The following is a 13,876-nucleotide window of genomic DNA, read 5'->3' as shown; positions in this document are numbered from 1 at the left end:
AATCGACGATGGCTGCAACAGACACAGTATGCTTCTGCAGCTAAAGTTTGGAAACCAACTCTATCACAGTTTGCTTTCACAATATGGAACACGAGCAGACAATCTTACGTGATGAATCATCGATCTTCTTTCTCAACGTAGTATAATGATTTGGGCCTCGATCGGTGTGGTCCAGTGTCCTTGGCAGTGGTCCGATGCGGCCGTATAGTGTTGGTGCTTACATCCATGGTAGTGTATAGAAAACAAATGCAATGAAAGTAAAGAGATTGATACACAGATTTACGTGGTTTAGCATAATGCCTATGCCCATGGACGTTTGGAGAGAAGAAATCTACTATAATATGTTTTATTTACAGTCTCTTATAGCCTCTCATTTCTTATTATACAATGGAGATATTGAATATATTTGCTAGAAAAGACCCTCTCGCTAGAGCTCCCCTATGAGAGGTTGAAGAAGAAGTCGAAGTTGAACCCCCTTTTGTCTTCTGGTCGCTTGCTTTTTATCTGATCCTCTTCTTGTGTGCGCCTCGATAGTGGTGATGGAAGTCTATTTTGCATGTCCGACCACATTTCCCTTTCCCACTTTGTCCAGATGCTATCCCCGACCTCTTGACATTGTCCCCTTTGCCACCTAACACACACTTCTATCTTACCTTCCTATTTTTCCTCTTGTCTCCTAGTGGTGTCCTGGTGGGCTGGGTTAGGATATTTTATCATTTTTCAGTTGCCCACGATTTCTAAGGGTAATTTATCCCAATAAAGACATTGAAAATCTATAAGATAAAATATGCAATCGAGGTAGTCTGTAAAAGTTGGTCCCTAGTTGTCCGCTTCACTTGTGTTAAGCAATAAAGACTTTCAGGCGGGGAGTTAGGCAGAATGTGTACTCGATTGTGTAAGATGCGAGTGTGGAGTTTGGATGTGACGGGAGATGTACTCGATCGCATATGATGAGGTCGGGGAGCTCTATGTGGAGGGAGGTGTACTCGATCGCGTAAGATGTGAGCGCAGAGCTCTATGTGGCGGGAGGTGTACTCGACTACATAAGATGCGTAGTCCGGCAATGTGTCTGTATGTATGTTTGTCGTTATTGAAAAGTATATGTTCGTCCGATGTTTTTGTTTTCGATTTACTATTAATGTCGGAGTTTGCGTGAACTTCGAAAGCTCATTCCCATAAGTAAACCACACAAGGTGGTTGTGGAGCTCGGAGGCCCATTAACTCCAAAGGCTCGTTCTCGAGGGTAACCTGTTGGTAACGGTTATGGCTCGAGTGTGACACTCAGCGCGAGTCTAGGGACTTATCAGCGTGAAGGTCGGCAAGTCAAAAGACTTGTGTCTGAATGGCCGTCTGAGCAAATCCTAGAACTAGTGCCCGACCTAAACTTCGCAACGAATCAAAAGACTCGACTTGTAGCACAAAGGTCGGCAAGTCAAGGGACTTGTGTCTGAGGGGCCATCTGGGCAAGTCCTAGGACTGGTGCCAGGCCGGACTTTGCGGCAAATCAAGGGACTCGGCTTGTAGCGCGAAGGTCGTCAAGTCAAGAGACTTGTATCTGAGTGGCCATCTGGGCAAGTCCTGGGTTTAGTGCCAGGCCTAAACTTCACGGTGAGTCTAGGGACTCGGCTTGGTGGCACGAAGATCGGCATGTCAAGGGACTTGTGTTCTATTGGTTATGTGGGCGAGCCTTGGGGCTCTAGCCTGACCAATGCATCGTGCCGAGTCAAGAGACCCTACTTGATGACACGAAGGTCGGCAAGTCAAGGGACTTGTATCCGACTGGTCTATGGGCAAGCCTTAGGGCTTTAGCCTGATTAATGCATTGTGGAGAGGTGGTATGAAGGTTGGCAAGTCAAATGTCTTGTTTCCAACTAGTTGTGTGGGCGAGTCCTGGGGCTCTAGCCTGGCCAATGCATCGTGGCGAGTTAAGGGACTGGACTTGGCTAGCGTGAGGGTCGACAAGTCAAGAGACTTGTACCCGACTGCTATGTCGCGGCGAGTCAAGGGACTTGACTTAGTCGACAGAGATGGTTGTCTCTGCTGAATTGCTTTGCCGGAGAGTGGCGAAGGTTGGAGATGTGCCAATGAGGCCTGTGGGTTGTCATGTTTCAGTGGTGAAGAAGATTCGGGTGCTTGCGATGCCAGACAATTTATTTGAAGAGTTTTTATTGTGGTAGTCGATTATTGTTTGACTGAAATCGGTCGAGCAGACTTGGGCGAGGAAGTTGGTGGAGCACGTTGAGCGAGTAAGTTGTTCATCATGTGTGTCGTGCATTGCTTATGCATGGTGCACATTCCACATGCGCAGCATACGCTTAAACATTGGTTGTTAGTTGTCGAGAAGTTGCCTGCCAAGTGAGGTGACAGTGCACACATGCACGTTAGTGCCAAACAATTTGTCCCAATGGATTTATATCGGGACGTCTAGGTAGTGCCCAAGCGGGGCTACGTGGTCGGTGTTCCACACCACATGAAGCAATTTTGTTAGTAGAAATAAATTCACACAAATTTTGAGAAAGGCAAATCGAGGAGTAGTCAATTTTTGCTTGAATGAAAACTTCCCGCAACTGGTTGCAATTTCTTCGCCTTCCTCTCTTCTCTCTCTCTCTCTCTCTCTCTCTCTCTCTCTCTCTCTCTTATTTTTCTTTAAATCGCTGATTGAATTTCATGGTGCTGAACGCAGCCGACTAGCTTCATTTTTCAGACAGTGGCTTTGTGGCTTGTGGTCTGTTGCTTGAGCAGTTGGGGCGAGGGGCTTCATTCCTGAACATACTTGAACGAGCTTGTTGTGCGAGTATGTTGGGCGAGCAAACTTTGGACGAGTAGCTTCTGTTCGAGGAGGGATTGGTGAAGCATGTGGCATGGGCCATGCAACGTGTTGAGCCGAGTGTGGGTTGGGATGTTCCTGTGCGTCCGTGAGGCTTGAGGCTGAGGTGCTTCCAGGCAATTCAATTGTGCGTGTGGGCAAGTAGTTGCTTAGGTCGAGCATTTGCCTTTAATTGAAAAAATTTTTAAGCTAAAAATATTTTGTTAGTCTTTAACTAACGCAACAAAATGCAAGGGAAGCTTTTTGTTTAGGTTGAGCGGAGCCACCAAAAGTGACCATTACAAATCGAATTACACCTCGTTGGTGCTATTATTTTATGGCTATGTAAAACAGCGTCGTCTAAGTCCCATCCCTTTTTTTTTTAAATGACATATATCATTTATAATAAAAGCCAATTACAATCAAATGGAATTAGATAGCTGCATCTATCATAACTCTAGCAAGGGTAATATCTGACATTGATACCACTATTACATTGTCTTCCACTTGCCTAGCATTTCTGGTAAGCAAATGAGTTTTTTTTTTTTGAGAAGAAAGCATACTGTATTCATTAATAACGGACATTACAAACTGGACCTGAAACATACATAACAAGTCAACTATAACATTAATAGCTCCTCAATACACACCCGTGACTGATATGGTCTAGTTCAATGTTGCAAATCTCTACAGATCTAAAATCTGAGAGACAACACAACTCTGTCCAAGACAGAGTTAATCAAACCGTTTACTCCAAACCAAACCCCACACTCCATCTAAGATAGAGTTGAGGCCACACTCTACGGATGAACGTCCAAGAGACTGTGTTTTTTTTTTTTTAATTTTTTTGTTCTAAAAAATGAAAGACATTACATAAATTAAAAAAACATAGAAAAATAATGGATTACATATTGAAAAGATATAGATTCGCATTTTCAACCTTGGAGGAAAAATAACACAAACAGCGGCTGTGATGGCGTGTGAGAGCCACGCACCACCCTGGAGGTATGGTGGACGGTCAGATCTGGAGTAGCCGAAGGTCCTGGACCTAAAAAGGCCGTGCGTGGCGGTAGATGGGTATCCTAAGTGGTTATGCGTGGAATGCAAATACTCTCTTTGGGTTGCGCGTGTGGCACACGCGCCACTTCGTTCGGTAAAACTCTTCGCCTGTCTAAAGGATCAGCGTCTCGAGAAGCCTGTGGTGGGGCGCATGGTGGTTGTTGGATGCTGGAGAGCAGAGCAGCCGATCGGCCTTCCTCTATATTTAGCCCTAAAATAAACAAAAATAAAAAAAATAAAAAAAAAAGAGAGAAAATGAGAAGGCTAGAGATGAGAGGAAGGAGAGATGAGGGAGGAGCCCCTCCCCTGCATCTTCGCCCCCCTCCTGCATCGGAAGAGATATGAGGGAGTCTCTATAGAGAAGGAGGAGCCTCTCTCTTTCTAAGAAAGTAGGGCTGGCACTTACTGTAAATAGAATTTTGTGCTTTTGTAAGCAAATGAGTTGCTTCGTTGCCTTGTCGACAAACATGGGTTATAATTTACCTCAGTCCCCAAACAGATGTAATAAAAATTGAATTTCGGCAATCAAAGGACATTGTCTTGAGAAATTATCACCTTGTGATTTAATAGCTTCAATAACAGCGAAATGAATCCCCTTCTAGAATCAGGGATGAGAACCCTAAGTTTAAAATCATTTGTAAATCGCAGCCATAGCTTCAACATCTTCAACCTCTAAAATTCACTTTCTTTCTACTCAAAACAAACAATACTTCGCCTCTATCATCACGTAAAATAGCTCCAATATCTGAGGCGTTTGAGGAGTTATTGAACCAAACTCTGAAAACTCTCTTTCCTTGTAACAAGCTGGTGATTCTTAATAGTATCATAACTATCTACATATGCATGAATTTATCAATGATTTTTTTAAAGAACACCGTCCGAATTCTGAAAACATCCAAGGTGTCTATATTTCCAGAGACCTCAAGAAAAGTCAGAAAAATCAGCACTCAAATTACAACGTTCTTTCCATATTTGTGGAACAACAGTACATCTACAAAGCGCATGACAACAACTGACCTCAACTTCCAAGTTACACTGATCACGTATCCCTGTTGACAGAATACCTTTCTGCAGTAAATTTTGTTTGACAGGCAAAGTTTCAGTACATGCATCCCGAGCAAAACTTTTCACCTTATTTAGCAATTTCAGATTCCACAACTGCCTCCAAAATGCTTCCCTTCCTCCCAGATTTGAACTTTCAGCCCTACCGCTATCAGCTTTAAGATCCATGGTTAAGTGATAAGCTGATTTTACCGTGTAAATACCATTCTTTTGGCCATATCTTCTGTGATATGTGGGGACAATGAAATTTGCAGTATCTTTTCAACCTCAGAAGGAATAAAAACACCTCGCTCCAAAGCCTGATTCCATCTGCATGACTGCTGCTGGTCCAATAGCTCACATACTTTTGCATGTGTTTGTAAAAGCTGAATGGGAGACATATCACTTGATATAGGGGGGGGGGATTTCGTAGCCCTGTATAATTCCGATTAGCCTCGCTTTTCTCTCTCTCTGTACCATCTCTTATCTTGTAGACCCCATCAGAGAGTACCAGAGCCAGAGCTAGAGACAACGGCTGGTGCTATTACCAGATGAGGAGTCAGCCTGAGACTGTCGTGCTCAACGACTAGGCTTTCCGGATCAACTCATCGCTGTTGCGTGAAAAGGGCCGTCTCGCTCGACGAGAAGAAGAAGAATTTCACTCTTCAAAAATCCGAAGAAGCTTTCAATGCCGCCAAGGTACAATTCCTTTGCTTAGCCTCTAATTTGAGCTTGGGCTGGACTCCGAGTTCTTGGATTGCTTTTGGATGTGTTTTGTTGGTATTCGAGCCTGCTAATTATGTGTGCATTTTTTTGATGTCGTCTTTGTTGGTTAAACTAAAATATTGGATTGTTGTAATTGAATCTGGGTTTCCCAATTTCCAGTTTTTGCTTTCAAAATCTCACGTTTTGGCCGTAGAGTTATTTTCTCAATTGAGTTTTTGTGAAATTTGAGAATTGGACACTAAAAAAGGCTGCTTGAAATGAGTTTATTAGGTTGGTTTTGAGATGATATGATCTATAATATGCAATGGATCATCTACGATTTTCCATTTGGTATTCTAAACCAAATTCAATATAAACAATATAAATTATACAAGCTGGTGTAAGGACACATTTTTCACCCAATTAACATGAAATTATTTGATTTGTAAAAGAAAATGAAAATTTTGAATCTATCTTATTAGGTAAGTGGTGTGGAGCAGGGTCGGAACTGTGTACCGCCTCCCAAAGTTTTGAAAATTAGTCTTATATATTGTATAATTACAATTTTAAGTGTAAATGTTCTTAAAATATTTAAGATTGCCCCCCCAACACTAAAAAACACAGTATATCACTCAAATATCCTTAAGTCTATTAACATAATAGCTTTGATTTGACATCTCTGTAAGAACTTGATAGACAATGGTGAAAAACAGAGAGGTCAATCACACCTCTGCTATGGCTTGATTCACTATTAAATAATTCAATGTACAGACAAATATGGAAAGAAAATATTACAGCTTTTACACGGTTGAGTATGGAAATATACAGCATGAAAATCAGAATTAAAAGCATGATACAAGGAAAGAATAAATTCAGGAAACTATTGACTACGTTGATGACTTGAATCCTGGAGAAGATTGATCTGCAGCTGCAAGTTTGGGCAGTCCAAGAATATCGGCTGCATGTGTGGAATGTCCATAAGTAATTGGTCTAACACCCCCCCTCAAAGTGATGGGGATTAAGATCACCATTAATTTGGATCTTAGGAAGGCAAACCGAGAGGCAGTGTGTCCTTTTGTGAAAATATCGGCAATTTGATCTTTGGTAGAAATATGCTTCACTTGAATATCTTTGTTGAGAACTTTTTTTCGGATGAAGTGATAATCAACTTCCACATGTTTAGTGCGAGCATGAAACACCGGATTTGAGGCTAAAGCGATTGCTCCAATATTGTCACACCAAATAGTTGGAGTGGAGGGTAGGAGTACACCAAGCTCCTTCATCAGCATACGAATCCAATATAGTTCTGCAGTTGTGATGGCCAAACTGCGGTATTCCGCCTCCGTGCTACTTTTAGATACAATAGGTTGTTTCTTGGCTGTCCAGGTGATGAGATTTGGGCCAAGAAAAACACCATACCCGGTTGTGCTACGACGATCATCTGGATTGCCAGCCCAATCCGAGTCACAATAAGCTTGTAAATTTATAGCACCGGGAGAGAAATAGAGACCATAGTCAATACTACCCTTAAGATAGCGAAGCACTCTCTTGACAGCAATCCAATGGGATTCACGGGGATGATGCATAAATTGGCACAATTGATTGACAGCATATGCAATGTCGGGGCGTGAAAGTGTGCAATATTGAAGAGCTCCGACTACACGGCGATACTCAGTAGGATCAGAAAAGAGCTCACCTTCGGTGGAAGAGAGTTTTGGTCCAGATGTGGAAGGACAGTTGAGTGGTTTAGCACCCACCATCTTGGTGCTCTCAAGCAAATCAGTGATATAACGGGTTTGGCGGAGGTGTAGGCCATGTTGATCACGACTAGCCTCAACGCCTAGGAAAAAACTCAGTTCACCCAAATCTTTAACAATGAAGGAATCCTTGAGAGATAAAATAAATAAATCAACAGCATCTGTGCTAGAACCAGTGACGAGGATGTCGTCAACATACACTAACACATATAATTTTACTGAATCAGTAGCATATATAAACAGTGAGTAATCAGCAGTGGACTCAGTAAAACCATATTCTAACATAAATTGGGAGAGACGGCGAAACCAAGCACGTGGTGCTTGTTTGAGGCCGTACAGAGATTTATGCAAACAACACACATAATCTGGGTAATTTTCATCAATAAACCCCTGAGGTTGTTCCATAAATACCTCTTCATCCAAAAACCCATGCAAGAAAGCGTTGGAAATATCTAACTGACGGATATTCCAGTTAAAGGAAACTGCTAAAGCAAGAACCATTCGAACAGTGGTGTGTTTTACTACGGGTGAAAAGGTTTCGGCATAGTCAATGCCATATTGTTGCTCAAACCCCTTGGCAACGAGACGCGCTTTATAGCGCTCAATCCGACCATCAGAGAGTCTTTTGATCTTAAAAACCCATTTATTTCTAACAACATGCTTACCAGGTGGACGAGGGCAGAGTGACCAAGTCCCATTCGCCAGTAACGCGTCAAACTCAGAACTCATTGCAGCACGCCATTGAAGAGAAGAGACAGCTTGTGTGTAAGTGGAGGGCTCAGTTTCGGAGACTACCGTGGAGAGTACCTGCAGGGGATGCCGAGTGAAGTATTGAGAGATAAAATCTGGGAAAGCTTTGGGTTTTGAGTTACCGGTCATTGATCGGGTTGTGATACGATTATTGGTATGGGTTTGAGTGTTGGACAGGGTAGAGAGTGACGGAATGGAGGGGGGAGGGGAAGCCGTGATGGGGAGATCGATGATGGGGATTTCGGGATCTTCGGGTGAATGGTCCGTAGATGGAGGCATAGGAGACGGATCTGGGTTTTCGGAGGAGGGAATGTCGAGATTAATTTCAGTAGTGGTAGGGATTTGGGTCGGCAATGGGGGAAAATGAAACTGAGAAGAAGACGTACCTGGGGAGACCGTACTCGTGGAGGCAGGGGAAGAGAAGACGCTATCACGTGCTGCAGGAAATTCTTGCTCATTAAAGAGGACATTTCGAGACACATAGATACGACCCGTAGCATAGTCAAGGCACCGATACCCACGTTGTTGACTGGCATATCCTAGAAAAATACATTCTTTACTACGAAAGGAGAGTTTGTGAGTGTCATAGGGACGGAGTAAAGGAAAACATGCCGAGCCAAAAATTTTAAGATGTGAGTATTTTGGAACCTTTTTATGGAGCATGTAAAAAGGTGTCAAATGATGGAGGACTTTTGTGGGAAGTCGATTTATAAGATAAACAGATGTGAGGAAGGCATCTGGCCAATATGTATTTGGTAGGTGGGATCGAGCAAGAAGAGTTAAGCCGGTTTCAACGATGTGACGATGTTTACGTTCGGCTATCCCGTTTTGTTGGGAGGTATGAGGACATGTTAATCAATGGAATATGCCATTTTCTTGTAAAAAGGATTTAAAAATGGTGGAGGTAAATTCACCACCGTTATCAGTTTGCAATTGTTGAATTTTACAAGAAAATACATTTTCCACTAGAGTTTTAAATTGTTTAAAAATATGGAAAACCTCATTTTTAAATTTAATGGGATATAGCCAAGTAAAACGAGAAAAGTCGTCAACAAAAATAACATAATATTTCGATCCACCAACCGAATACATAGGAGATGTCCATACATCGGAATGAATAAGAGCTAAAGAACGAGTCGTTTGACGAGTTGAGTCACTAAAAGGTAATTGTTTGGATTTCCCCAAAGGACATGATGAACAAAATCTTGATTTATTTGATGTAGAGACATCTAAATGTTTGGAATTAACCAATTTATTTAAAACAGCTTGAGACGGGTGGCCAAGTCGGTCATGCCATGTATCAAGAGTGGTGGACACACCGACTTGAGCCGCAAAACAAGAAATTTTATTTGAGCAAGATTTATTGCCTGCAATTGGATAGAGTCCATTCTTAACTTGCCCTTGGAGTAGTAGTCGCCCCGTGTTGTTCTCATTCACAGAAAAATCATTTCCAGTCAGTATAAAATAGCAATCATTGTCCAAACAAAATTGATTGATAGAGATTAAATTTGAGGAAGCATTAGGACAATGAAGAACATTGGATAGAGTAAAGTTGGAATGATGTGAAGTAAGTGATGTGGTACCCATATTTTGAATCACCAAACCTGAGCCATTTCCAACTGTGATAGTCTCTTCTCCTTCATAAGGCTGTGCGGTAGTGAGGTTTGCCGTATTATTGGTGATGTGGGCATTGGCCCCACTGTCTGCATACCATACCTGTTGAGCATAAGAAGTATTTCCTTCAGCAGCCATCGCAGCAAGATCTGATGGGGGTAGGCGGCCTTGATAGGAGAAATTGAAGCGATTATAGCAGTCTAGAGCCATGTGCCCCTTTTTAGTGCAGATTTGACAAACGGGTCTGTTGTCTCCCGAGATAGGTGCATCTGACCTGGTGCTAGAGGACCCCACATGAGGTGGAGGTCGTGTAGTTGGTATAGGCGACCGGTTCTGGGATGAAAAAGGTGGGCCTTTATTGGTTTTCTTTTGCGCCATTGGCTTGGAGTAATTAGCAGCAAAGGCAAAGCTGTTTTCCGCAGGAACAGGGGGGACGGAGACCTCCATTAACGTCTCGAAGTTTAAGAGTTCAGTCTGAAAATCATCTAGAGAGAGATTCTTGTCCCTGGTTGCAAACGTAAAAGCAGTGACAAATGGCATGAACTGCGGTTTGAGTCCACTCAAGAGGTAAGTGATGAGGTCTTGCTCATCCACGAGTTTACCAGCAGCAGATAGTTGATCCGAAAGTAGTTTGGCCTCTTCAACGTAAGAGAGGCAGGTTCGAGTTCCTTGAGAAATTGTTTGAAGTTGTCTTTTGAGAAAAGCAACCCGAGAGCGTGATGCCGAAGAGAACCGGGTTTGAAGAGCATCCCAGACTTGTTTGGACGTCTCCAGATTAAGGACGGTAGAGATAAGTTTCTCAGTGATAGACGCATAAAGCCAATTGAGAACACAATTATCCTGTTTGGACCAGCGAGTGTAATCAGGATTCGGAGGTCCGTCAGGCAAGGTTTTAGGTGGAGCAAGGTTGGTACCATCAACGAGTCCAACCATATCGTGGCTCTTGAGGAAGACAAGAAACTGGATCCGCCAGGTAAGATAGTTGGGGCCATCCAGTTTCGGAAACTGAGGTGAAGTTTGAAGGGAGGAAGCCATGAAGTTTGGTTATTTGTGTGCGGAAGCTGGGTATAGGAACGTTGTTGTTGGGCGTGAGCCTTACCGGGCTGATACCATGTAAGAACTTGATAGACAATGGTGAAAAACAGAGAGGTCAATCACACCTCTGCTATGGCTTGATTCACTATTAAATAATTCAATGTACAGACAAATATGGAAAGAAAATATTACAGCTTTTACACGGTTGAGTATGGAAATATACAGCATGAAAATCAGAATTAAAAGCATGATACAAGGAAAGAATAAATTCAGGAAACTATTGACTACGTTGATGACTTGAATCCTGGAGAAGATTGATCTGCAGCTGCAAGTTTGGGCAGTCCAAGAATATCGGCTGCATGTGTGGAATGTCCATAAGTAATTGGTCTAACAATCTCTATCTCTCTTTATTTATCTTTGGTGTGCATTATGCGGTTTGTTTAGTTTCATATCAATAATATCATATAAGTTTTTCTTGTCTTTAGCTTACCTAGTTACATGATTTTTTTATTTTTTTGCTCATCTGAGTCATTCTCGACTTTATTGAGTTTCTTGCCTATCACCTGTACATAATCTTCATTTACAATCTTTGAGATGTTTTTAATCACATATTAATCATTTAACTAGCTAGAAGTTTTAAGAGAATTTATCTAATAGTTAAAACAATCTGGAAGATTATTGCATATGAGAGGCAACAAATTTATTTAGCTAGATGATTGATGAGACATTTCTAGAGAGATAGAGAGATTATGTGAAGATTTTTTTTTTTTTTTTTTGTGAAGAATATTTTATTAGTTATTCACATGCTTTTTTTTGTTCACTTATTAATAGTAATACAATTATACAATAAAAATCTAATGACTTTTATATTATTAGATATTTTTTCATATTTATTCTTGATCTATAAATTTTTCTTAAAACTTAGAAAAATATGAGTAAGTCGAGAATAATTGTATAATTTTATGACGTATGATTATTTTTTTTATATAGTCACGTGTAAAAAGTACATATTATTTATGTTGACACATACCGCACACTTTGCTCAACGCCCCTAGACACCAAATCCTAGTTCCGCCCATGGTGTGGAGGTGTGTTCACAATACCGGCTTCATGTAGAAGAACTCACTAACTTGTCAATGATTTTTCATGTATAGTAAAAGAACTTCAAGATTGTGTTTGTGATGTTGCATAGCGAATTTTATTTCCAATTTCTTGATTACTGACTCATGTTAAGGGTTTTGGTAGAATTTGATGCCTGGAGGTATAAATTCCCATGTCCGTGCATTTAAATCGGTTGGTGGACAACCTATTTTGATAGACTCCGTCAAGGGCTCTCATATGTGGGATATAGATGGCAACGAGTACATTGACTATGTGGGTTCTTGGGGGGTTGCTATAATTGGCCATGCAGATGATGAGGTTCTATTCTTTTTCCCTGTCCTGTAATCCTTATCTAATCCTAAGAACTCAATATCATTCTGCCTGTTAACAAGCTTCAATATTGATTCTCAGAGCAAAGCTCAAAGGATGTTGTGTGTGGTGGAAGAAAAATTTGTTTATATAACACTTGTCATGCCTCTAAATCATTTTGCGATAACAATATTTGCAGTCTTAGTATTGATTGAAAATCGGAAAATAAAAACAGATATTTGGTAATGTGATACTCTAGTTAGATGAAAAAAGTTATAGTGCTTTGTTGAGAAGTGATCCCTCTGTTAAACGTAGATTTTCCACATCGCAGTCCTCTCTATGATGGAAAGTCAGAGAGCCGGAGAATTATGATTGTTATGCTTTGACTTGCCATTACACTAAGCTGGACCCTTCTAATCCTCTGTATGTTTTTGAGTTGTCATGGTAGTCTTTCCGATATTGCTGTGGATTATGTCCCAAGCTACTGTTCACCTGCAGGTACTTGCTGCCCTGGCTGAAACAATGAAGAAAGGAACCAGTTTTGGTGCTCCTTGCCTGCTGGAAAATATGTTGGCTGAGATGACCATCGAAATGGTCCGATTTGTTAATTCAGGCACAGAAGCATGCATGAGTGTGCTCCGCCTCGCCCGTGCTTTCACCGGAAAAGAGAAGATTATAAAGTTTGAAGGCTGTTACCATGGCCATACTGATCCATTCCTTGTCAAGGCAGGAAGTGGGGTTGCCACCTTAGGGCTTCCCGACTCCCCTGGTGTCCCAAAAGCAGCCACTTTTGAAACTTTAACCGCCCTTTCAATGACATATCAGCTGTGGAAAAACTCTTTGAGACCAACAAAGAAGAGATTTGTGCAATCATCCTTGAACCTGTTGTTGGGAACTCTGGTTTCATTGCTCCTAAACCTGGTTTCCTTGATGCCATACGCAAAATCACAAAAGAAAATGGTGTTTTTCTCATCTTTGACGAAGTTATGACTGGGTTCGGTCTGTCTTATGGTGGAGCTCAGGAATATTTGGCGTTACTCCTGATTTGACAACCCTTGGGAAGATCATTGGTGGTGGTCTGCCGGTTGGTGCATATGGAGGAAGAAGGGAGATTAGGGAGATGGTAGCACCTGCAGGACCGATGTACCAGGCTGGGACCATGAGTGGAAACCCATTGGCAATGACAGCAGGCATACACACTCTTAAGCGGTTACAGCAGCCAGGAAGTTACGAACACTTGGATAAGATCACTGGCGAATTGGTTCAAGGTATACTTGATGCTGGAAAAAGAACTGGCCATGCTATATGTGGTGGGTATGTAAGTGGGATGTTTGGGTTTTTCTTCACAGAAGGGCCTGTTTACAACTAAGAGGGTGCGAAGAATAGTGATACCGCAAAGTTGCAAGGTTTTATAGGGGAATGCTGGAGGAAGGAGTATATTTTGCTTCTTCACAGTTCGAGGCTGGGTTGACAAGCCTGGCACATACTTCCGAAGATATACAAAAAACAATTGCAGCTGCTGAGAAGGTTTTACGGCAGATTTAATGTGTGAAATCCTGGATCTATTGTCTTTGAGTTCTTTTCTCGTTTTTTTTTTTTTTTTTACTGGTCGTCTCTGTAGCTATAGTTGGTGTTTTATTGGTGGATGGATAGAGGATCGTTTTCAGACGATTAGCCCAGTGAGTGCCTGCATGTCTTA

General features: G+C 41.7%; 1 pseudogene; it reads left to right on the top strand.

Annotated features, from left to right (window-relative positions):
- The first annotated feature begins 5,498 nt into the window (after window positions 1-5,498).
- LOC108998237 lies at window positions 5,499-13,737 on the top strand (annotated as a pseudogene).
- The last annotated feature ends 139 nt before the right edge of the window (window positions 13,738-13,876 follow it).

This window comes from Juglans regia, chromosome 2, assembly GCF_001411555.2.
Source record: "Juglans regia cultivar Chandler chromosome 2, Walnut 2.0, whole genome shotgun sequence".
NCBI lineage: Eukaryota > Viridiplantae > Streptophyta > Magnoliopsida > Fagales > Juglandaceae > Juglans > Juglans regia.
This window is presented reverse-complemented; position numbering and strand designations above follow the sequence as displayed.